At 43.4% G+C, this 26,761-nt stretch overlaps 1 protein-coding gene across 2 annotated transcripts in view; it reads left to right on the plus strand.

Moving 5' to 3' along the window:
* jmjd1cb (jumonji domain containing 1Cb) overlaps positions 1-26,761 on the plus strand; it is a 192,048-nt gene that overhangs the window by 55,275 nt on the left and 110,012 nt on the right. Inside the window, exon 1 of one of the 2 annotated variants that reach the window (XM_071206757.1) lies at positions 9,276-9,303. The exons of the other annotated variant lie outside the window; for it this stretch is intronic. The gene's annotated coding sequence lies outside the window, so the exon portion shown is untranslated. Of the gene's footprint in view, positions 1-9,275; positions 9,304-26,761 lie in introns of those variants that run through there. 2 annotated transcript variants of the gene reach the window in all.

Genomic DNA, 26,761 nt, shown 5'->3' on the forward strand with positions numbered 1-26,761 from the left:
AAAAAGAAAAGACAAAGAAATAAAAAAAATAAGGAATCCCTTTCCCATGCCACCCGGTCCCCCCTCTTCCCACCCATCTTGCCATTTCACAGAAAGTTCATCTATATATTATATATATTATAGCATAACAATTTATAGCATAACAATTTATCCACATAAAATACATTCATACCTTTTTTTTTTCTTCCACATAACATTTCATCTGTTTAAGCTGAATTGCGATTAACTCCTAATAAACCACAATTGCACCAAGGTGTGCGTATATGTACAATCATCATTTACATGAATGATATGACCCGATCAGCAGCTCTTTGAACAGCCTCTAATGTTTCCCCCTCAGCCTTATGAGCAGAAGCGATTGACAGCTCTGAGATTAGTAGGTCATGAAAGGATGATATCCATTGCTTAATAAATAAAGTATGTGGGGGTTTCCATCGTATTACTATTATTTTTGTGGCTGCTGTTAGACCAGCGAAAACACCCTTTTCTGATGTTTCTGTAGGTCAAGAGAAGAATCGTCCTTCAACAATACAATATTTGGGAGACAGGGTATGTGAACTCCAATAATCTCAGATACAATGTCAATAACCTGTTTCCAGAACGTTCTTACTGCAGTACATTCATAAACCATGTGTACATATGTGCCAATAGTCTGTTGGTTACAGAGAAGGCATAGGGGCTTGGAATCATCCTTAATTGACAGCATTTTCTAGTTGACAGGTAATATCTGTGTATAATTGTATACTGTATCAATTGGTGATTGTGGTTACGCGATGTTAAGGAGATATTATTCCATATTCTCTTCCAATCAATAGTCTGCGTATCATTTTTTAGATCTGCGTTCCATACTGCAGAGATGCCAATATATCCGGTTAATTTATCTTGCAGTTTTTTATATATATATGAAGTAGTGCCGCTCACACTGTTTGGACTTAATATGACCTTAACCGATTGATGTGTTGGCAGAGGTTGATTCCAAGGAACTCCATATGTGCGCATGGCAGTACGTAGTTGCAAATAGAAAAAGAAGGAAGAGCCAGGCACATTATACGTGTCTTTCAATTCTTGGACGGACATCAAGCCGTTGTCGTTGGTTATGTCAGATAGATAATGTATTCCTCGGGTTTGCCATTGTGGGAATTGGATTTCTTTTTTCCCAATACGTAGTAACAGGTTATGAAAGATGGGTATGTTGCTATGCCAATCTCCAGACCAATTGCACAATTTCTCCACATGTTTCCACACTTTCACGGCTTGCCCAATAATTGGTCCAAATGTTTGCATACAGTCATATGGCGACATGGCAGAAAATAAGACATCACCAAGTTTAAGGGGATAGACGATACTTCTTTCAATTTTAATCCAAGGTACATTGGTGCTTTCATCAATCCAGTTGTTCAAGGCTCGAAGCGTGAAGGAATAATAATAGAGCTCGAGATTGGGAACATTAAGGCCTCCACTGTTTTTGTCATATTGTAAAACTTTGTATCTGATTCTTGGGTATTGGTTTTTCCAAATATATTTTGAAATCCTATTCTGAAGTTTGTCCCAGAAACCGTCTGGTGGAGATAAAGGTAACATACTAGCTAAGAAATTGACTCTTGGTAGAACATTCATCTTTATGATTGAAATTCGTCCTGCTAAAGAAATTGTTATATTAATCCACTTTTTTAGGTCATCTTTAATTGTTGTATACATTATTTTGTAGTTTGTTGCTACTATTGTGTGTAATGAGGCATATATATCAATTCCCAAATACTTAAAGTGTTGGACAATCTGCAATTCTGTATTTAAGTTTAGTTGCCATGGCACTATTGAGGGGTAAAAGACATGATTTATTCAAATTGATCTTGTAACCAGATATTGAACTAAATTGGGTAAAAATATGTAACAGCTGAGGAAGCGTAGTTGGTACCTCGTCCAAGTACAGTAGTAGATCATCCGCATATAACGAAATGTTGTGGTCTGTGTCTTTTACAACTATATGTTTTACTTCTTTGGATAGTCTTATTTTCTGTGCAAGCGGTTCTAGAGAAATTGCAAACAGAAGCACGGAGACAGGGCAGCCTTGCCGTGTGCCACGTAGAATTGGAAATCTAGGTGACCACTGATTGCCTATCAGAACCATAGCACTTGGATTATTATATAGGATCTTCACCATAAATGTTGTCCCAAAACCCATTATTTGCATTGTATGCAACAAAAATGGCCATTCTAGCCTATCAAAAGCTTTTTCAGCATCAACTGATAATACGGCGCAAGGCGATGTTATGTCTGCTGCAAAATGAATAACATGCAGTAGTCTCCTGATATTGTCTGATGAGAATCGGTTTTTCATAAAGCCTGTTTGGTCATAATGAACTAATGTCGGAAGGACTTTCTCCAATCGTCGAGCTATTACTTTTGCATAAAGTTTGATTTCTGAATTTATAAGTGATATTGGTCTAAAACTTGTGCATACGTTTGGGTCTTTCCCCTTCTTGTGTATGAGAGAAATTATAGCTGTATTGATGTCCTTTTGGAAATGTCCTTCTTTAAGTGCTACCTGAATCATTTCCACTAATATTGGTCCTAAATCAGGCCAAAACTGGGAACATAATTCCGGAGGGATACCATCTATACCAGGGGATTTGCCCAGGTTCATGTCTTCCAATGCTTCAGATAATTCTTTAAGTGTTATTTCACAATCTAAGCGATCAATGTCCTCAGGGGATAGATGTGGTCAATTCAGATCCACAAAGAAATGTTCTAACTCTGCCTTTGATGTCTGTACTTGAGATGTATATAAATGTTTATAGAACTGTTCAAATTCATGATTAATACGAACTGGATCATAAAGGACAATGCCATCATTATTCATAATTGAGGATATTTGGGCCAGCTGCTCGTTATTTCGGAGTTTACTTGCCAGCAGGGAGCTCGGTCTGCTTCCATCTAGATCAGCGATACTCAACCCGCGGCTCGCGAGCTCCTTTAAGACTATTTGCGGCTCTTTTAAGTCCCACTTATAATATAAAATAAAAAAAAATAAAAAACATTGTCAGCAGAATTCATCAACATTTCATTATCACTCACAAATCACACATCAGTCATCACACACATCAGTCTATTAAGCCGCCCCCCCCCCATCCCTCTGAACAACCAATCACAAATTATTTCAGGTTTCGCGCTCTGATTGCAGGTGCGCGAGATAATTGCCCCGTCACACTGGGGAAACTAGCTTACAGCACTATGCAAAAATGGCAAAGGAATATAGGAAACGAAAATATGAAGAGGAATATCGAACATTTAAAGAGGACTGGGAACTCGAGTTTTTCTTCGTCTCCACCGGTTCGGGAAAATGCATCTGCCTGCTTTGTGACAACGTCATTTCACAATTTAAAAGGTCCAATTTGCAGCGCCATCACGACACAAAACACCCGAAGTTCAGTACCGACTTTCCGAAAGGTGGAGAGCTGAGGGCGGAAAAGCTGGCGAGACTCAAACAGAACCGAACTGCTCAAAAAAACGTATTCCACACTAATACGATTGAAAGAGCGACAGAGGCATCCTACAAAATCACACATGAACTGATGAAAAAGATGAAGCCATATACTGTTGGAGAAATGGTGAAGGATTGCATACTGCTGGCTTGTTCAACGTTGTTTCCTGAGAGAAAAGACCTGGATCGAGAGGCAAAAAAAATTCAACTGTCGGATTCTACTCTACTCTAGCTAGGAGGGCATGCTGTCTGTTATCTGTTGTTATAGGCAGTCAGCAATGTGTGTTTTGTGGTTGCAGTGAAAATAATAAATCACAGTTATTGCACTGTACATTATGCTTTTCATTCCTTAGTAACATATTACTATTATCCATATTCTCAAATGCATAATGGTTTCAGGGAGGAAAGGAGCGTTTTTGTATTGTGGCTCTTGCAAAAATATTTTTCCGTCAATGTGGCTCCTGATTAGGACAAGGTTGAGTACCACTGATCTAGATATTCTGTGTTTCTTACCCTATGAATCAGAAATGTAGCTCTCTTGGTAAGTAGCGCATTGAGTTCAGCTTTAACTTTGCATACTGCCATCTCTTTATCTGAATTATAATGTTCCTGTAGTTCTCTAATCAGTGATGATAATGTACATTCTAGATCCACGATTGTCTTGAGCTCTTCCCTATTTCGGTTTGAGGAGTACGCTATGGCGTTGCCTCGAACATAACCTTTTACAGCGTTCCATACATGCCTAACATCTTTAACTGAATTATAATTAAACAACATAAACTCTTTTAAGCCGATTTTAAGCTGTTGACAGTATTGTGAATCTTGTAATAATGTTAAATTGAATCTCCATCTTGCAGCTCGATTGTTCTCCTTAGAGAGAAAAAAGGTGCATAGATTGGCGTGGTGATGTTACAAGCAGGATATTGTTCAGTCAGGAGAGAAAATCTGCAGCTTCCTCTCCCAGGTGCTGGCCGTGCAGAAGAGAGCTCACAAGCCTTTGTCCTTCCCGCTTGCTGGCTGTTCGCTCCTCCTCTCTGGGAGCTGTAGTGACGTAGGGGACTTCCCCCTCGTTCTCCTGTGTCCGATATCGTGTTAAACAGAGGATTTCGACATTTTAAATTCATTGCTTACTTCCACATGCCTTTTCTCCTCCTTATCTCTTTCATAACTTTATATGTAATACATGTTAACGGCGTCAATAGCCACTTTAATGATACTAATGGGTGGTAGTCCCGGATGTCGTCATGACGGATTTTCAGAATAAAAGCTTGGTATTGAGAACTTCCGGGTTTTTCCAGAATAAAATAGCATTTAAACTGACGGTATGTTTAAGGTACATTATGCCATAAAACATTGATTTTAATTTCTAACAGTCCCTCCTTACACACCTAAAAGGTGTGTATAATACTGAAATCAATGAGTTCTTCATCTGAACTTTGCATAGTACATAACTCATATCAAAAACATACAATCAAAATGGAATGGTTCAATAGCCTCAACTTTTCAAAAATACAAAAAATACTTTGACTGTGCTTAAACATAAAAGTGTTCCCTTGTGCATAACTTCTAGTGTTAACATTCAATATCATTCTTCAAAATGGCAGCAATGGCTTAGTATTAGAAAATGTCTTCCTCCCTCCTTTCACAGAAACCTTTCCCATACCACGCTCAGTGTTAAGGCACTTGTTTTTACAAAGTGAAAAGAAACAAACCATTTTAAAATAGCAATGATTTATAAAACATGAGATCTACCATATTAGAATAGTGTAAAATAATAAAGAATAAAATAAACTATATAATAGGAATAGGAATAGTGTAAAGTAAATTGAAATGGATTCACTCCATTTTAGCATTTTAGTTTGCTCACTTCTTCACATGATTTCATAATTTAAAGTATCACATCAGCTGGACATTCATTGGAATTTTCACTCATGGCAGATATGTTTCTCCTTTAAATAACGTCTCTAAATGTCAGGTCATCACTGAGATTAAATGGATGAGCATTAGGAGGTGGTGGCACTTGTCTTTTAAAACTCATACTCTGGTGCCGTGCACTCCCCCTGAAGCTGCAAGTAAGATTTAAAACATCTGCAGGGTGGGTTGAGCGACCCCTTCTCCCTGAACGATATTTGTTGTCAAAAATATGCACCATTAAAATGAGTGATCCAAGGCCCCGCATGTATTACTCCCAATTATACTAGTTTTTCTGAATTAAAATTTGCAATCGCTCTTTGCCCAGTGTCTTTTTAAAACTCTACATCTTGAACGACAAACAAATGTTGTTTCCACCTTAACAGTTCTCCTGTGGTAATAACCATGCTACAATGGAGACATCAATACTCTAGATTGGAATACTTTCTTTGGCTTGGTTCTAGCTCTACCTTTAACATTTTCCATACAAATAAAGATGTGTCTGCCTTTATAGAGTGGCTATTAAACTATCCCTTTAAACTGTAGATCTATATTGTAACAAATTAAATATTCCCCAAATTCTCACATGAATAAGAATCTCTTAAAGAATAATTTGTTTATATGATGAAAAGATTGAGTAATATGTTCTACCCTCAGTGTGTTTTTAGGATTATTTTCTAATAACAGTGTTTATGTGTAAACTCACTCACTCCCGTGTTCCTTCTCTCCCCCTCTGGCCGTCAAGCCACGACCCCCTCACGTTCTGCTGGCCCATGCCAACTCCTCTGGTTCTGTCCTCTCCTCTGTCCTGCCTTCTCCTCAGTCCATCCGTTCTTGAATCCTTCCGCTGTCACATTTTTTAGTGGCCAAACTGCTTTGCATTTCATCTCCTCCTTTACAGTCTCTTCACTGTTGCATGGAGGGCGTATTCCGCTCATGTCCCACACTCTGCTCTTGTGCCAAATCTCGTGGCTCAGTTTGGAACTTCGTGTCCTGTCTGAGGGACCGATGAGAGTTTGCCTCTTTGTCAGCATACTGGTTTTGGTTCTGGATGCCTCAGGTGGAGCTGGTTCTGGATGCCTCAGGTGGAGATGGTTCTGGATGCCTCAGGTCGTTGTTGGTTCAGCTCGGGTTCTCTGTCTGTTCGATGGAGGAGGAGTCTCCTGTGGTGAGGTCATTTGTCTGAAGATGGGGTCGTAGCATTTTCTGAGAGAGAGAGAGAGAGAGAGAGAGAGAGAGAGAGAGAGAGAGAGAGAGAGAGAGAGAGAGAGAGAGAGAGAGAGAGAGAGAGAGAGAGAGAGAGAGAGAGAGGCATTACCGATAGCTAATTCTAACACACTGAGGTCAAATAAATCCAATCCTTTCCACTCCATTTTCCTAATCTTACTATCTGTCTTAGATGTTAAATGCCATCCAAACCCAATTAATACTAATGGTTGTGCCATATCCCTAAACATTGTTTTCACCCACTGTAACATGTTTACTCCAAATAACTCCTTCAGGAAACCATCTTCTTCCATAAACTGAAATACCTAGATGTTTCAAGCACCCCATATTTCACACACTATAAAAGAACGTCCCCATATTTTCTCCATTATTTTAAATCTCACTGTTATTTAGAACATAAGTAACTTTTGTGACTGGACATATTATATCTGCAATGTCGCCACAATCTGCTGGGGAATTTTGTTCATAGAGTTTGTACGTACAAAGCTGTACTTGTGGGTTAGTAGCCTGTTTCTACTGTAATCATTTTCAATAATTGTGCTCAGGTCACCGGTCAGTTGTCCATAAACTTAACAGGGGGTGTTTCTGGTACAGACTAAAACATGGATCCAGTGTATTTGGAGATTCCCCTAATCTGTAAATGCCCATCACTTACATATCCCAATCAATTATACCCATCTCATCATTTGATACAAGAACTGCATATATGGGGGGTGAATCATCTTGATTGTAACCTCACCTTTGGGACCGAGTATTTCTAACTCCTCCTCTTGTTGCTCAGCTGATCTTTTGGCTCTGGGGATAAGTGAAACTCTCTGAAACACAGCTGGAGTTTTGTTAGTGATGTGGGCATTCTCTATGAGTGGACTAATGGATCCATGTCTTACTTGATAGTGTACTCCCCATCCAACCAAAAAGGTGCCAAGTGTAATGAGCACAATCAACAATGCTATTCTGACTCTTATCCCTAGGGGACCCCACAATTGGTTTGGCTTTTTTCTTGACATCATCTCTATTTTATCCATGGTTGTGTCAGTTACAGAATTTAAACAATGAGTACTATAATAACGTATATGAAAATTGGACTCTTTTTCAGATGTAAAACAAAAAACAGGTTTTCACTTTAGTGTACAATCTATAAAAATCTATAGACAATTCGTCTTTTGAGCTGTTTCTATCTTTATCTTATTTATATATATTGTTTTGTTCCAGCTCTGCCAAATCAGTCCTAACTCCCAATAATGTTCTAGAAGTTGCCAGTGAAGGGTGACAATGTGTGAGGTGGTGTCAATTTGCTCCTTTTTCTTTACCTTTAAACCGGAGCTCGTGTGAAGTTCATTACAACTTCTCACTGTTCCGTCCACCGGGATCAGCTCACTGTCTTTTGTGAACTTTCACCCTCACCCAATCACCTGGCCGAACAGGAGTCTCTTCTGGTGTCTCGTCTGGTATCTCTGTAGCTTTCCTAGCCTGTGTAGACAAAACTTGGATAATATTACTCAGGGTTCTGACATATTCATTACTTCTATTCGTCTACTATCTAAAACTGGACCACTCCCTCCTTGGAGGAGGCCCAAGCTTCGGCATACCTTTTGTCGTTATGAGACCTATTATTAAATACATGTTATTATTCATTAACTACAACGTCACTGACATCAATATATATGTATAATCATGACACTCCCTCCTTTGAGCATAACACGCTCAATTAATATTGCAATGATTACCCTATTCTGAACAGGACATGTAAAACCCATAACGTTGCATTAAATAAATATAACTTCTCCGTGTAGCCATAAGGCGTACAAAAAATATCGTATGATGTATGGTTCTCTGATGGTATAAAAACATATTCACTAAAATCTGCCATTAGCACAAACAATTGTTTACTTGTTTCAGGAATGGCTTTTGTTGTGGTATTATGCATCATTCTTGCTGCGAAAAACAATACCCCTGATGTCGCTAATGCGTCTCAATAATTCTAGGATTAGAGGATTGTTTGATACTGCTGAACAAAGATATGATAAAATAATATTTCTCCAAACTAGAGAGAAAATACGAACTATTCTCACAGAGGGTGATATGCATGAAGGGCTGGTGCCCCTCACTCAAAATGAGATATTGCCTTACGCACTACATTATAAATCAGTAAAGTCACTCAAGAATAAATAAATAAAAACTGATTCTTGAAACTGTTGTAAAAACCCTACAACTTCTTCATCCAAGCTCTCAATCAGTGTTATGTTATTTAATCTGCAGCTCATTGCCTTAAAACAGATACTTCAGACCGATTATAAAATTTTGTTTATGAGAAAAAATGTAATCTGACTCCATAAATCACATAATTGTTTTACTAAAAAACTACACTTCCACTAACAATAAATGAAGTTCCCCTTTAAACACAGCCCCGGTCTTCTGACGGGGTCTATCTATGTACTGGCTGGGAAATGTTGTGCCAGTCTCTGTCGCTCCGTCACTGTTCTCCCGCTAACAGTCACTCTCTTGTTCTGCTGGATTTTTGTTGACTTCTTCACTGGTTTGAGACAAGCGACCCTATCGGACACCTCCCTTTGTAGCCAGACTTCACCACAGCAGAATCGAGTTTCTGTTTTTTGGTCTCAACAGCTCCACGTCAGGTGTATCGCCGCCCCTTGAACAGCAGTCGGTGTAAACAGGAGGACTTGGTAAGGATCCTCCGTCTTGGGCGAGTACTAGGTTTCCGTCTTCATATTTTTGGGTGGAAACCCGTTGTCTTGACCTCACTAGCTGTGTGGACACAATAGTTTTCTGTGTGGGGGCACAACATCACTCGTAATCTCTTTCCTTCTCATAATTACAAAAATAGTCTGCTCAATGTTCTATTCTGTGGATGCTTTATGTGTAAATGCAAATGCTAGTCTCGATTTTGTTTTACATTAAACCTCTCCCTCCTGTGGTGACAGATATGGCTCAATGTAGCTGGATTTCAAAATACCCTTGTGCTGAAGATGCATCACCTGGGGGGTATACTACGAAGCAGGATTTTCGCTTAGCCGGCTAAATTCAGGGGAAACTCCGGCTTTCCGGTCCTACAAAGCTGGTTCTCTTTTTAGCAGGCTAGATCTCCATGGTAACTTATGCTTAGCGGCTAACCTGGTCGGGACCAGGTTAGGTTGCAGGCTAAGAGATCAACTCAGTGAAAGCACTGCCTGCTGACCAATCAGAGCTCAGTGTGCGGAGTTTAAAGCGATCAAGTCATATTACAGGAGAAAGGAAATACAGAAAAACTGCCGTTGCAGGAAAGACGGCCGGCAAAAATCACCGACTGTGTGAACGTGAACATTAATAGAATATCACCTCCATCTTCAGAGCGATCTGACTATTATAACATTAGCGTTAAGAAAGCTTACTTAAATATCGGCCACAACATAAGTAACCGGATCAGAGTACATTAAGTACAGTCCGCGGCATATCACTTCATAATGTATCATATATCTCCTTATCTGAGTCAGCTGAGCCGTATCTGGCCGTGCAGCACTCACAGTGTCACAGACTGTATGCAGAAGTATTATTTTAAGCAACACATTAAGTTGACGAAACACTCGAGACAAATGTAATTAAAGTCAGATCGTGTCTTAGACGGGGCAGTGATATCATAAACCTGTTAATGTACGCATTCAAACACTTTTTCTTTTGCCAGCTGTATTCAGCTTGCAGGTGCAGCTATGTGGCTTTGATCCTGGATAAAGTGTTTAAGTCATGGATGTTTAAAGTTTAACTTCTTCATTTTTGACTAGTATTAACGTTCACTTTTCATTCAGGAAGTATGACGCTGGGCTGTCAGTGCGCTTCTCCATGTTTGTGATTGGTCGAATGCTCCAAATACCACCCCTTTCATGTGAACGCGCACCTAACTAGATAGGAAACAGCTGGCTTGAGCGATCCACTTGATAACCCGCGTCGTAGTACAGTTTAGCGAGAGCGCGTATGTTTTGGATTAGGCCAACCGGCTAACTCAAACATATCCAGGTTAGGTTGAACCAGCTTCGTAGTACAGGCCCCTGGTGGTCTGGCCCTCTGAGCTTCCTCATTGTTGTGGTTGATACCAGGGTGTCAGTGGCATTTGGGTCATGTTTGGCAATGCTGTTCGTCTTTGACATCCCTGAGACACCCTGCTTCTGTCGTAGTCATGGAAACCTCCCACGGGGTATCTGCATGGAGGGCCGTTGTTTGGTGCATGTGGTGGGTGTTTCATTTGTTGTTGTGGATAATCTCTAGCCCAATGGCCCATTTGGCTGCAATGGTAACATCCCTCAAACCGTAAACGTCTTCTGCCTGTGCCTCCTTGGAAACCTCCTGGTTGTTGGTTCTGCTTCTGATTCTCTGGCACTATCTGAGATTTAACTGTTTGAGGTGTCTGCCCTGCCTTCTCTGGAAGTTTCCCCTCCCTTCTCCTTGTCTTGTTCCTACAAGCTAGGGTGTTTTTTGTTTTTTCTGCTATGTCTTCCCTCACTGGCAGGTCTGCTACTCGGAACACATTTATGCTGTGTGCCAATAGGCTGGCATATTCCAGATGGAGTATCAGACTTGTAACTCTTATAAATCTTTCTTCAGCTTCCCTCCATATAGTTAGCTGTTGTAGGCATTGTTCGTGCTCATAGTCGAGTACTGCTATTCTATGGGCTTTTGTTGGTCCAGGTTGATCATCTGCTGGAATCAGTCCTCTTGTTTGCCACTGTTCCAACAGTTTCTCTATTTGGTTCCATGTCTTCTGTCTTTTAATTGGAAAGGTTAAAGCATCTGATCTGATCTTTACCCTTTCCTTGATATCTGCAGTTGAGCCTGACTCTGCTTCTGGTCTCAACTTAGTTTCTTTCGGTGACATGCTTTCTTCCTATTCGAATGAATATTAAGTTATCAAAGATTGAAACACTAATCCTCCGACTAGCACCTTTGTTCCTGATAAATAATATCCTATGTCATCCGAACTTAACTTTAAATCCGTTTTTTTTTTTTGTTATTTTTTTTTTTTAAAGTTTACATTTTTTTTATTACATTTTTTTTTTTAAAGTTTAATATTTTTTAATTAGGATTTAAAAAAAAATGTTTTATAAAGTAAGTTAAAAAAGATAAAAATTATGCAACTTTTAAAATCAGAAATGTTAAAAAATAAAAATTGTACAGTGTATAGTTTTGACTTTGAAATATAAAAATTAGAAACCTGGTGAAAATCTACTTTTTTCCACTTTCTGAAGTGTTTGGAATTATGTAAATGTCATAACAATTCTATCCCGGCGATTGGCGCATGTGTTCATTCATAACACTTACAATCAAGCTTCAACATGTTATAGTATCTTTGTAATAATTCTGTATTACCAGCAGAGTGCGCTGTTGTAATTTCCAGCTCAATCCACTAGGGATAGCTGTTGCAAAACTGACCTCTTTTTAACAAGAAGAAGCTTATTTCCTTAAAAAAGGGAAGAAAATTAGAATATGGTTAAACAACACAGCCCATAACCGCCAAAACACATTTGCAAACAAGAATATTTCAAATAAACCGCCAATACGCACTTGCAAACAAGAATATCTCAAAAGAAACCCAATACACACTTGCAAGCAGAAATACTTCCAAAACCAAACTGATTTTCCAACCTTTAACCTGAAGAACAAAGGGATTTGAAAACACACCTCGTGTCTCTCACAGTTTAAATAATGGCGGGGTGCAATCTTGTCAAGAAAATTCAACACAAAACAACACTGCAGTTTAAAATAACATTTCATCTAGTTTACTATGAGAAAATGGGCTTTATCTTATTGATAAACGTTAGCGGGTCGCCAGATTGTAAACCGTGATTGTTTTTCTCGCGTCCAGGAGAGAAGCTTAAAAAGGAGACTAAATGGAGTCTCTGAGAAGGTTACAAATTGGTACTTTAATTAATAAAGAGCGCGGTAATGTTACAAACAGGATATTGTCCAGTCAGGAGAGAAAGGCTACAGCTTCCTCTCCCAGGTGCTGGCCGTGCAGAAGAGCTTACAAGCATTCGTCCTTCCCGCTTGCTGGCTGTTCGCTCCTCCTCTCTGGGAGCTGTAGTGACGTAGGGGACTTCCCCCTCGTTCTCCTGTGTCCGATATCGTGTTAAACAGAGGATTTCGACATTTTAAATTCATTGCTTACTTCCACATGCCTTTTCTCCTCCTTATCTCTTTCATAACTTTATATGTAACACATGTTAACGGCGTCAATAGCCACTTTAATGATACTAATGGGCGGTAGTCCCGGATGTCGTCATGACGGATTTTCAGAATAAAAGCTTGGTATTGAGAACTTCCGTTTTTTTCCAGAATAAAATAGCATTTAAACTGACGGTATGTTTAAGGTACATTATGCCATAAAACATTGATTTTAATTTCTAACAGTACCTAGGATGACAATTACAGGCCTCTCTCATCTTTTTAAGTGGGAGAACTTGCACAATTGGTGGCTGACTAAATACTTTTTTGCCCCACTGTAGATTCAGCGTTTGTGCTGTGGCTCAGCTGGAAAGCAGTTGACGTGGTCAATACGTCTTTTTGTTTGTCTATAAAACCTACAGCTAAATGTGATAATGTAGCATGTATTCTTTGATATGCTTTAGCCTTTCTCAGGCTACAACATGGTTAAGTTTATGAATATTATCAGCGAAAAAGTAATAACACGTTCCACCGTCCGGGACGTGTTATTTACAATATCGGACAAGTAGATCTTTCAATTCACTTGTCCGGCGGACAAGTGACGTTTTTCGGCCTGATTTATTGACAAATGATTGATACATTCAGTTTACAAAAGGCAGAACTCCTTCGCAAATTGTACGTGTCGGCCATTGTTCGTTTGGAAATGTTAGTTTCGGTTCTGCTTGTCGATTCCTAAGGAAATGCATCTCGCCGCTTTCTGTACAGTTAGACGGGGGCGGGGCGGGAAGTGTAGCACAGTGGCCGGGTTGGGAAGCAAAACTCGGTTCCGAGTAGGAACAAATAACAATTGTCCGGTACCGGGATTAATAAGAGTTGTGAGGACAGGAGGCGAGGCCGAGCCCCGCGGACCGCATCTCTCTCTCTCTCTCTCTCTCTCTCTCTCTCTCTCTCTCTCTCTCTCTCTCTCTCTCTCTCTCTCTCTCTCTCTCTCTCTCTCTCTCCACACAGCGAGACGCTGCCCGTTTAACAGCCTCATCTTTGTCAAACTTTCTTATGTTCTTTCTCTAACACGTAATGAAGGTTATTCAGCGTTTTAGCTCCTGTGTTATTAATATTGATGCCATTTCCTTTATGAAGTGAAGCAGCCTCCCTGTCTGTGTCCTCGCGCTGTCCTCACATCCCCGGACCCCCAGACTCGGAGGAGGACAGGGATGTCAGTATTGTTTATGAAGCAGGGTATAGAAAGTACATTATTGAAATGCTATTTATACTATTTATTTGCTTTTACAAACAGTGAGCAGCTGGGCAGCTGCTGCATGTGTATTGCAGGACATGTGTAAGCGTGCAAGCGTCTTTGAGTTGTAGAAAAGCGCTAGGCCTATAGGCAGGGCTGGACTGGGACAGCAGATCGGCCCTGGCATTTAGACCCAGACCGGCCCAAATCCATAAAACAAACGAATAGTAGCGGTTATTGACAAGAAGAATAACTCAGTATAATTTTAAAAACGCTATTATTATCCTTTTTACGTACCAGGGGCAAACTAAACTAATACATACAACAAGTATGTGTAACTATCAATCATTAGAAATTAGACCTTCAAACCCTCTCACAAAGCGAACAGTGACCGAGCACTAATAGGGGGGTCTGATGGTGGAGGGGGCGGGGAGGGAGCGGATCAACAGCTTGAGCAGCTGTCAACTCAACTTTGTAAATAACCAACAAAAGACGATCACCGGTTCATCTTGTTTTTGGCTTGAGAATAGTTTGGGCAGCGTGAGAGCGTGAGATTGAGAGTGAAAGCGTGTGTCACACGCAAGATGCGTGAGAGTTGGCAACCCTGGAGTACCTGCTGCAGGTGGGCCGACCCGTTCTACAAGAGGGAGACAATAGCTGTACTTATTCTTTAATGAGCCACATGCCATGATGCACCAACTTCAGACTTCCTCACAGAGCCACTCCTCCAACACACACGAACGCGCACATGACCAATGAGGGCACGAGATAAGTTTGTGCCCAGATGGAAGGCTGACAGGCAGGTAGGCCGTCCCAAGTTCCCATCAGCAAAAACACGTGGGTTTGCTATCCTGGCTCCAAGATGGTGGAATGAGCTCTCCATTGACATCAGGACAGCAGAAAGCTCACACACCTTCCAGACTGAAAACTCATCTCTTTCGACTCCACCTCGAGGATAGAACTGCTAACAAAGCACTTATATACTAACAAAGGGCTGGCTCCTCTAAAGCCAGTTGAGTAGCACTTGAAATACTTGGCTCTATGAAACCTGATGTACTTATGATTCTGTTTTCTTCAAGTTTGTGTCTTCCTGGTGGAACGCACTTATTGTAAGTCGCTTTGGATAAAAGCCTCAGCTAAATGCAATGTAATGTAAAGTCGGGGGGGGTATGCCCCCCCCCCAGAAGAAAAGTTTTAAAAATAACCCCTTAAATGATGACTTCTAGTTAATTTAAGGGGGGGCCCTATAGTGCCCTGCCTCCCCTTTCTATGACAACACGATAGAGATAGGACCAGATGAGTCTACATGATGAGTCGACGGCATCTTGTCTTGGGCTCGTTTCTCCCACAGATCGACCTCTGATGTGACTCCCTGATAAACACTGCTATGTCATTGATTAGGTTGAAAAGTGCTCCACATTCGATGACAGTTTGGGAGGTTTCAGCCAGGACAAGATTAAGAACAGGAGCATAGTACCACACATGGACATGAGTGGGTGACTGGGAGGTCATCAGTGCAGCAAATCCTTTGTACCGGCCTTGCATATTGGATGCTCCATCCGTTGCATTACCTATACACACATGCCCTTGTCCAGTTTCAGATGCATGAAGTATTGTCCGGTGGATGCATGGCACTTCACTAAAGCCACAAGCCTCTCTTGCACAGTCTCATTGACATATTTTAAGATGACTGAACACTGATCCTGAGAAGTTATGTCTTGTGTTGTGTCCAGCTGAACAGAAGACATCCCGGCCTTCTGGACATCACTGGAGATACTTTCTTTGATGAGACGACCAGCAGTTTCTATCATGGAGTTAGCAGTAGTGTTGGAGAGTAGGGTGATGAGAGACCCTCTACCTTTTCTTCCACTGGATTGGTGCAATTTCTTGCTCTTGTCTACGCAATCATCCAGATGCTCTTTTAAGCAGATATCATACTTTCCTAATAAAAGGATGAGCTCCAAAATGTTACCGTGGTCCACGGTGTTGTCAGCTAGCATATATGCTCCCTCATTCTCCACCTGCCTGGACTTTCACCACACGCTCCAAAACCTGACGTCTCTTTCGGACTTGTTCCCTATGAGCAGACATCTGACTGCCAGCAAACATGCTTTCGATGTCTGCTTTAGAGCACCGTAAGAAAAAAGCTTCAGCACAGGTTGAATGTGTAATGCTCTTTCCGTGCTCCTCTGTACGCTGGTGTGCGTGCCTCCAATCTGACATTCCAGTTCTAAATGTGCCAGTGTCAGTCCTCTTCCCAAATGCCAGACATACAAAACAAAACAACATATGACGTCCCTTGCAATATGACGCCACTTCCTGCTGGTGCCATCTTTACAGGTGAAGACCGTCTGCACAACTGGACTTCTGGTATGTTGTTGTGGGTGCTGTTCTAAAAACATCTGTAACATAGATGGCTCGGGGCGGGCAAAGTAATCTATGTCCTCCTGCTCTTTGCTCTCCTCACTCTCCTCCTCTGGGGTGCTGCCTGGCTCAACACGATGATACAGAATGAATGGATTCCCTGATGGAGGTCCATCCAAATAGGCATTGACACAATACCACACAGTTAATGGTCAAAACTACATGTGTGCCTCCATTTTTTATCTATTTCTATATTATTCATTCTATATATTGTCAATCAAAACTACCACAACAAGCTGACTATAAACATTTTCTTCAGGTCCCAAAAGACCACTGTTGCCCTTATAACCAAATAAGTAAATACACTAAACAAAACAAGCTGCCAGCTGACAGTAATTGTTCATGAATGTTGGTTAACTTTCAATGAGACAACTATCAGAGTCCCATTAAGCTATATTTTAACTTGCCAGGGAAAACCTAAAAAAGCCAGCTTACTAGCTTGTAGGCTAACGAATGTTTCTCTTATAATATGTGTCTTATTAGTGCTTCATCAAAGGGATATTAATGGGTTCCAGAACTACAGAGTATCATAACCTTAATACTAATCTTTTCCTAATTTTCTTAGCTTCTGCTTACCGCCAGTTCTCCTCGCTCTCCCCACTCGCGCTGATCTCTCTCCCTCTCATCATCTTCCTCACCACCAATATCGGCCACGGGTTAGAAGAAGATGGACCTGCACCTGTACTAAACATGTCGGTTATTTTGACACAAGCGGCAGCATCAGCACGAAGGGCCTGCTTTTTTCTTGCCCGCAATTGTTCTGCTCTCCCTTTTCGCTTGGCCTTCGCCATTTCTAACTCGAACTTTTTTTTTTCTCGAAAAAAAAGGCAGTTTGGCTTCAACGGCCAGCTCACCTCCTGGGGGCGTGATTTAATGATGCACACCGAGCGGCCCAAAGGGGGAGGTGATTAAAGATGTGATTGGGCCGGCCCAGTGTCAATTACTAAAAACATTTAAACAGAGGGCCAATCTACCCGTCTCATGGGCCGGGACTTCAGAAAAAAAAAAAAATTGACGTGTCGGCCCAAAAGGCACGTCGGCCCACCGGGAAAATGCCCGGTATGCCAGATGGCCAGTCCACCCCTGCCTATAGGCTATAAATATGTGTCATTATTATTAGGTTATGTCCTATGTGTTGGACATGTGTGGTTGGACTGTGTCTCACAGGCAGGTTGCAGTGTAACATCAGAGGACACTGGGCCAATTGTACATTCTCAAACTGCACCACTTAGAACTAACTAAACAATGCAGAGATTATTTTTATATAATTGTGTTCAATAACCGTAAGAAATGCAACAGTATGAAGTGATTTGTAAATAGAAATACAGAATTGACTTAATGTTTTCATAAATATATTTTTCTCCCAGTTTGTCATGGGACTTATTTACCCTCTCAAAGGACCGGAATCGAGAACCGAAAATAACCGGAATCGAAAAGCAGAACTGGAATCGTTAAAATCCAAACGATACCCGGGGTTGCGTTGTAACGGAATACATGTAACGGCGTTACGTAATCAGAATACAAAATTCAAGTAACTGTATTCAGCTCGCGTTACATTTGAAAAACGAGTAATCTGATTACAGTTACTTTCGTAAACCTGAAGTGGATACATTTCGGATTACTTATTGGAATTATTGGTGGAAAGATTTCCTCTCAACATGTAATATTCATTACTAGTAGGTACAGCCGATTCGAATCATCAGAGCCGCCGCAGATGGACCAAAAAAAGAAAATCGCGGGTCCGCTCGCTCAGTGAAACAATAACAACGAAACATGGAGGAACAAAAGTCTGCGTTTAAATTGCGTGTGTGTGTGTATAGGTGTGTGTGTTTAAAACACATCAGCCTGTGGTCGCTCTTTAGCCTTACTAATGATTATTTCTGAAGGTACACACAGTGAAGGCGGTGCGTGAAAGGCACTGCGCGGCACGCTCGTCTTCTCAGAGGCGGAGTTAACCCTCCCGCTGCCTCCTGGTGCTGCAGAGATGTCATGAAGTGAAGCAGGTGTTCCTTCTATAAAACAGCTGCGGGCAGCAGATACTGTGAGAGTCACGGACATGAATACATAGATCAAGGCAGACTGGTGCACACACTCTCCTGTTTTGCCAATCCGGTGCGTAAACAAATATAGCTCTACACCCCTGGCCGAAATGTCCTTAAAATGAAGTCCGAGTTCGACATTTTAATTCATGTCCTGCCAACACTGGCAGGACAGAAGGCGGTGTCATAAAAACCGTGGGAAAATGTAAAATACGATGACGAAGAAGAAGATTCCAGTGGCCCCGATTTGTGTCCATTCTGGACAAGTAACAAATGTATTCGGACAAGTACATTGCCAAACTCACTTGTCCATGGACAAGTACGCTCTAAAAACTTTTTCTCACACTGATTATTAAGGAATATGATTTAATGTTCGTTGTTTAGAGGTATTCTAAGGCTTTACTCAATGGGAACTCGGTATGAGAGAGAGCACACTGTTGAGATGTCCAATCTGCCTGTTGTACACACTTTGACCAGCAGGGGGTTTGTGTTCAGATGAAGCCTCATGAGATGAACCCTTTTGCAAACCAATTGGCTGGAAAGCTTCATAAGGCTTCATCACTAGAAGAAACATAACAAAACTAAGTACAATGAATATATGACACTATATGTTAACTGCAGTTTATTATATTTTAAAGTGGAAACAAATAAACTCATTGTTAGGGTGAGTGAAGCAGGCAGGGCCCAAATGCAGAATAAACAGGAGAAAATACCTTTATTTCAAGGTCTTAAGGAACAAACCAGAACACTACCTCGTGAACACAGTCAACAATGAACCAACAAAGACAGACAGAAAAACCAGAACTTAAATACACACAAGACTAATCACACACACAAGACACAGGTGAGGAGGGAGGAGAACACACAGGGGCGCCGCACCAGGTGAACACAATCGGGTAATCAGGTAGGAGAGAAAGCAACAGGCAAGACAGGGGGTGAAGACTTTTCAAAATAAAACATGAAACCAAGGACAGAAAAAGACAAGACAAAATTCAACACAGACAGATCGTGACACTCATACCAATTATTGCAATCAGTAATAATAATAATAATCTAAAAAAAAATACTTTTGCTTTAGTAAATAACGATAGTAAATGTATAAAAAAGGAAATACAAGATATTTTAAAATGAAGTAATTGTTTTATATTTCAGTAAAAAAGATTTAGTGCCATCTCACTTTCTGTGTTTTAAAGAAAGTATCTTCACACACACACACACACACACACACACACACACACACACACACACACACACACACACACACACACACACACACACACACACACACACACACACACACACACACACACACACACACACACACACACACACACACACACACACACACACACACACACACACACACACACACACACACACACACACACACACACACACACACACACACACTGACCATCTGTATAGTTTGGTAGAGGGTCTATGGTCAATAAGTATTCGCGACTAACACCAAAATGATAATCACAGTTATTTTTATGAATATTCAGTTCACGATAATTTACTCATTTTGAGCTACATTCCTGTTAGTTAACAAATTAGGTCTCCATAATATTGGAAACAAACTAATATTGCAATATTTGTCTGTTACTTTAGAAAGTGCTTAAGTTCATATTCAGCTGAGTCATTCATGTTTGAAACATGCACTAAGAATTTTGGGAAGCCAATATCTTGATCGCAGTTGATTAAATTGTGCAGCCGTAATAGTCAGCAGTGGTTCTCCTGGTTCTCTAGGTCAGTGTCCTCTGGCATCTGTGAGCAAGCCTCAGGAGTGACACACAGCCTGTAGTGATAGTGATAGCTGCTGTGGATACTATCACATGCTGTACACTGTTTCAAGTGTGGCACCTGCTCTCCTTTGTTCTCTCCGTCTCTTCTTTCTGCTCCCCACTGTGGCTGATAGAAGCCCACTGATGCACAGCCGTGTGTGTGTACCAGTGTGTATGTGTGTCCATGGCCAATGCTCACTGCTGCCTCCCGTTACTATAGCAACAGAGTTTTCCCACTCCTATCACGTGTATGTTTTTTTCCGAATTCTGAATACTCTGTGTACTAGATGTATTCTGTGTGTGCGTGTGTGCGTGCGTGCGTGTGTGCGTGTGTGCGTGCGTGCGTGCGTGCGTGTGCAGACTACAGTTTCATCCTCGCTCTGGACGTGTTCAGGTTATTAAAGTGAGTGCTGATAGAAATGTGTGCATGCAGATGGGTCTCACTCTGGTGGACAGATATAGAACTCTACATATAGGGTCTCTGATATAGAGTTTATGGGGATGGTCTTCACTTCATCATGGATGTTTACTTCATGTATATGCAGAGCAATGCATGACAATCTGTACAGATGCTTTAGTCTGTGTTGTGAAATAATGTCAGACAGCCCACATAGTTTATGAGTGCACGTTTCTAATCATTCATTAGTGTAATGACACATTGCTTTAGTCTTCAGCAGACACCAAGACAGAGAAGCACAGCTTGATGTATTCAAAGTGCGTATGTGGTGCTGTGTGCACCCATCAGAGATCCACAGCACATCTCTCAGGCGGGGGTCTGTGCATAGATTGCTTTAAAGGATCACAACTGGTCATACAGCTGCTGCTCCTCCAGTATGCTACACACACATGCACGCGCACACACACAGCACACACACACACCACACACACACACACACACACACACACACACACACACACACACACACACACACACACACACACACACACACACACACACACACACACACACACACACACACACACACACACACACACACACACACACACACACACACACACACACACACACACACACACACACACACACACACACACACACACACACACACACACACACACACACACACACACACACACACACACACACACACACAGTGATTGACAGAACAGGTTTAACAGGAATGTATCACTCTTCCTGTCAGCGTCTGTCCTCTTGTGCCTGACAGAGTGACATCAGCAGATCGTGCAGATAGACCGGCTGCTCTAATAGTTCTGTGTTAGTTGTTTATCTTCTTTTTTCAGCACTGGTTCCCTGTGTGCAGCCCTGTAATCCCCTGTTCCTACATGGCCTCTTATTGGCCCCGGGCCAGCGGGGAACAGTCAGTGTCCAATTGAGTTGTAATGGCCCCCACTGACAGACAGGCGAGCATTACATGCACATGTGCAGATACACCGGTGTCTATTTATGAGCTTTCTGTTTATCTGTGGCAGTAATAAGTGTTCAGTTTATAATAACTAACACACGAGTATGGCAGGAATCTTTAAGCACCTTTCCTTAACTTGCCCATTTCAGCAATAATACTTAATACTAAGATAGTATGAAGTATAACACATATTTCACTATGATAGGTAGTGCAAAGATTCCACTCTCTGTTGAGTGTTTTTCTCTCTCTTACCTCATTCACACCAACGGTGTTTCAGAGCCGGTTCGGAGCTAGAGCTGAAAAGCACCGGGTTTTCCTGTTCACACCGCAGTGGAGCAGCCTCTTAGCTCCAGAATCCGGTTAGTTTCAAGCACCAACATTTTTTCCGGCTAGAGCAAAAGCACCGCATACGTCACGCTTATGTCAAGGCGGGATCAACTCCTGAACAACAACAAAAAGCCAGTTTTATCCAGTTTGTACACAACGATGGTATTAGAATCTGGTCTTACGAAGAGATACAGAGGAAGCTGGAGCACAATCGGCCATTGTTGTTGTTGTCGGTGTGAGCTGTGAGGGGTTTCCGCGCGGTTTGGCTTTATGAAGCAGGCACGCACACGGTTACGTCATGACGCAAACGATGACGCAATGACGCAGCACCAGTCGGACTCTGGGCGGTGTGAAAAGAGCTGGAGCTAAACCGAAGAACCTGAAACCTGAAAAGCTCTAGCACGGAGCTTGAACCGGAGTTGCGTTGGTGTGAATGAGGTAACTGATGCCCCTTTCACACCAACGCGGTTCCAGGGCCGGTTCGGAGCTTGAAAAGCACAGTTTTTTCCTGTTCACACCGCAGCGGAGCTACCTCTAAGCTCCGGAATCCGGTTTGTTTCAAGCACCAAAAAGTTGTCGGTTTAGAAAGCAAGCACCGCATACGTCACGCTTACGTCGGAGGCGGGGCAGAGGCATCAGTTTTAATATTATACCACAGTAATTAATGCTGCACAGCTGGGTATTTTGAGCTTGGCGCATGCAGAGGCTAACAATAGCTAGCTCTAACGCCATTGAATAGGACGTATATTTACCTTCTTTCTCCTACGGAATCGTCGTTGAAGTTGATGATGATGATTGTAAAGAACTTTTTAATGTAGCATGTACCGACTGTAAAGTCGTCCCATTTCTTCCATTTCGTTTCGACAGAGCAAAACCAAACGAGTAGCGCTTCAATACAATCGGTCATTGTTGTTGTTGTTGATGTGAGGGGTTTCCGCGCGGTTTGGTTTTATGAAGCAGGCACGCAAACTGTTACGTCATGACGCACACAATGACACAATGACGCAGCACCAGTTGGGCTCTGAGTGGTGTGAACAGAGCGGGAGCTGAACCGAAGAACCGTAAAAGCTCTAGCACGGAGCTAGGACGGGAAAAGCCTTGGTGTGAAAGGGGCAAGAGAGGGACTGTGCATCATGATCAGCAGCTCAATTCATATTTCTCTCTCATTCCCTTTTCTGGTTTCTTTTGGTAAGGTTTTTTTTTTGTGTTAAAATATTACAATTCTAGGAAACAGATCTGTTCCTGTTAAGAATCACTTGTTCTATTATCGTCTTAGTTTTACTTTAAATATTGTCAAAAATCATTTTAGGCAGTCCACATAGTTTATTAGTTCCCGTGTATAATCGTTCATTAGTGTACGGACATTGGCTTTGAAACACATCGTTGAATAAACAGTTCGTCTTTAAAGGGAAAGGAATCAACAACTGTGTGGCCCCCTTTCTTTCTTTGTTTCGTTAGTATTGAATATGTTGATGTTTTCTACAGCACAGCTGTTACAGTCACCTCAGCTTTGGAGGGGCTATTGGGCATTTGTATTTGACAATCTAGGGACTAAAAGATTAAAAACTATATACAAAAGTGTCAACAAATACATGGTACAACAAGAATGAAAAGAATCACTCGTGTCCCCAAATGTCATTAAGTTGACAGAAAAAGCTGTTCATTAAAAATAATAATGACAAATGTGGAGACATGACAGAGAGAGGGTCACTTTGTTGTCTGGGATGAATTAGAGAGGAGAGGATGGACGGAGGGAGGACGGTGGAGCATGGGGCAGATTAGATCAGATGAGCAGGGGGCAGTGCCCTGGCATGACTGCTGCTCATACAGCGGACATGCACAGAGATCAGTGGAGGTGGAGGTGTAGAGGCAGGAGGATAGGTGGAGGTGTAGAGGCAGGAGGATAGGTGGAGGTGGAGAGGCAGGAGGATAGGTGGAGGTGGAGAGGCAGGAGGATAGGTGGAGGTGGAGAGGCAGGAGGATAGGTGGAGGTGGAGAGGCAGGAGGATAGATGGAGGTGGAGAGGCAGGAGGATAGATGGAGGTGGAGGTGGAGAGGCAGGAGGATAGATGGAGGTGGAGAGGCAGGAGGATAGATGGAGGTGGAGAGGCAGGAGGATAGATGGAGGTGGAGGTGGAGAGGCAGGAGGATAGATGGAGGTGGAGAGGCAGGAGGATAGGTGGAGGTGGAGAGGCAGGAGGATAGGTGGAGGTGGAGAGGCAGGAGGATAGATGGAGGTGGAGGTGGAGAGGCAGGAGGATAGATGGAGGTGGAGAGGCAGGAGGATAGATGGAGGTGGAGGTGGAGAGGCAGGAGGATAGGTGGAGGTGGAGAGGCAGGAGGATAGATGGAGGTGTAGAGGCAGGAGGATAGATGGAGGTGTAGAGGCAGGAGGATAGATGGAGGTGTAGAGGCAGGAGGATAGGTGGAGGTGTAGAGGCAGGAGGATAGGTGGAGGTGTAGAGGCAGGAGGATAGGTGGAGGTGGAGAGGCAGGAGGATAGGTGGAGGTGTAGAGGCAGGAGGATAGGTGGAGGTGGAGAGGCAGGAGGATAGATGGAGGTGGAGAGGCAGGAGGATAGGTGGAGGTGTAGAGGCAGGAGGATAGGTGGAGGTGGAGAGGCAGGAGGATAGATGGAGGTGTAGAGGCAGGAGGATAGGTGGAGGTGTAGAGGCAGGAGGATAGGTGGAGGTGGAGAGGCAGGAGGATAGATGGAGGTGTAGAGGCAGGAGGATAGGTGGAGGTGTAGAGGCAGGAGGATAGGTGGAGGTGTAGAGGCAGGAGGATAGATGGAGGTGTAGAGGCAGGAGGATAGGTGGAGGTGTAGAGGCAGGAGGATAGGTGGAGGTGTAGAGGCAGGAGGATAGATGGAGGTGGAGAGGCAGGAGGATAGGTGGAGGTGTAGAGGCAGGAGGATAGATGGAGGTGTAGAGGCAGGAGGATAGATGGAGGTGGAGGTGGAGAGGCAGGAGGATAGATGGAGGTGGAGAGGCAGGAGGATAGATGGAGGTGGAGGTGGAGAGGCAGGAGGATAGGTGGAGAGGCAGGAGGATAGGTGGAGGTGGAGAGGCAGGAGGATAGGTGGAGGTGTAGAGGCAGGAGGATAGGTGGAGGTGTAGAGGCAGGAGGATAGGTGGAGGTGTAGAGGCAGGAGGATAGATGGAGGTGTAGAGGCAGGAGGATAGGTGGAGGTGTAGAGGCAGGAGGATAGATGGAGGTGGAGAGGCAGGAGGATAGATGGAGGTGGAGAGGCAGGAGGATAGATGGAGGTGGAGAGGCAGGAGGATAGGTGGAGGTGTAGAGGCAGGAGGATAGGTGGAGGTGGAGAGGCAGGAGGATAGGTGGAGGTGTAGAGGCAGGAGGATAGGTGGAGGTGTAGAGGCAGGAGGATAGATGGAGGTGTAGAGGCAGGAGGATAGGTGGAGGTGGAGAGGCAGGAGGATAGATGGAGGTGTAGAGACAGGAGGATAGGTGGAGGTGGAGAGGCAGGAGGATAGATGGAGGTGGAGAGACAGGAGGATAGGTGGAGGTGTAGAGACAGGAGGATAGGTGGAGGTGGACGGCAGGAGGATAGGTGGAGGTGGAGAGGCAGGAGGATAGGTGGAGGTGTAGAGGCAGGAGGATAGGTGGAGGTGGAGAGGCAGGAGGATAGGTGGAGGTGTAGAGGCAGGAGGATAGGTGGAGGTGGAGAGGCAGGAGGATAGATGGAGGTGTAGAGGCAGGAGGATAGGTGGAGGTGGAGAGGCAGGAGGATAGGTGGAGGTGGAGAGGCAGGAGGATAGATGGAGGTGGAGAGGCAGGAGGATAGATGGAGGTGTAGAGGCAGGAGGATAGATGGAGGTGTAGAGGCAGGAGGATAGGTGGAGGTGGAGAGGCAGGAGGATAGATGGAGGTGTAGAGGCAGGAGGATAGATGGAGGTGTAGAGGCAGGAGGATAGGTGGAGGTGGAGAGGCAGGAGGATAGATGGAGGTGGAGAGACAGGAGGATAGGTGGAGGTGTAGAGACAGGAGGATAGGTGGAGGTGGACGGCAGGAGGATAGGTGGAGGTGGAGAGGCAGGAGGATAGGTGGAGGTGTAGAGGCAGGAGGATAGGTGGAGGTGGAGAGGCAGGAGGATAGATGGAGGTGTAGAGGCAGGAGGATAGGTGGAGGTGGAGAGGCAGGAGGATAGGTGGAGGTGTAGAGGCAGGAGGATAGGTGGAGGTGGAGAGGCAGGAGGATAGATGGAGGTGTAGAGGCAGGAGGATAGGTGGAGGTGGAGAGGCAGGAGGATAGGTGGAGGTGGAGAGGCAGGAGGATAGGTGGAGGTGGAGAGGCAGGAGGATAGGTGGAGGTGTAGAGGCAGGAGGATAGGTGGAGGTGGAGAGGCAGGAGGATAGGTGGAGGTGGAGAGGCAGGAGGATAGATGGAGGTGTAGAGGCAGGAGGATAGATGGAGGTGTAGAGGCAGGAGGATAGGTGGAGGTGGAGAGGCAGGAGGATAGGTGGAGGTGGAGAGGCAGGAGGATAGATGGAGGTGGAGGTGTAGAGGCAGGAGGATAGATGGAGGTGGAGGTGTAGAGGCAGGAGGATAGGTGGAGGTGTAGAGGCAGGAGGATAGGTGGAGGTGGAGGTGTAGAGGCAGGAGGATAGGTGGAGGTGTAGAGGCAGGAGGATAGGTGGAGGTGGAGAGGCAGGAGGATAGATGGAGGTGTAGAGGCAGGAGGATAGATGGAGGTGTAGAGGCAGGAGGATAGGTGGAGGTGGAGAGGCAGGAGGATAGGTGGAGGTGTAGAGGCAGGAGGATAGGTGGAGGTGTAG

Source organism: Pseudochaenichthys georgianus, chromosome 19, assembly GCF_902827115.2.
Source record: "Pseudochaenichthys georgianus chromosome 19, fPseGeo1.2, whole genome shotgun sequence".
Taxonomy (NCBI): domain Eukaryota; kingdom Metazoa; phylum Chordata; class Actinopteri; order Perciformes; family Channichthyidae; genus Pseudochaenichthys; species Pseudochaenichthys georgianus.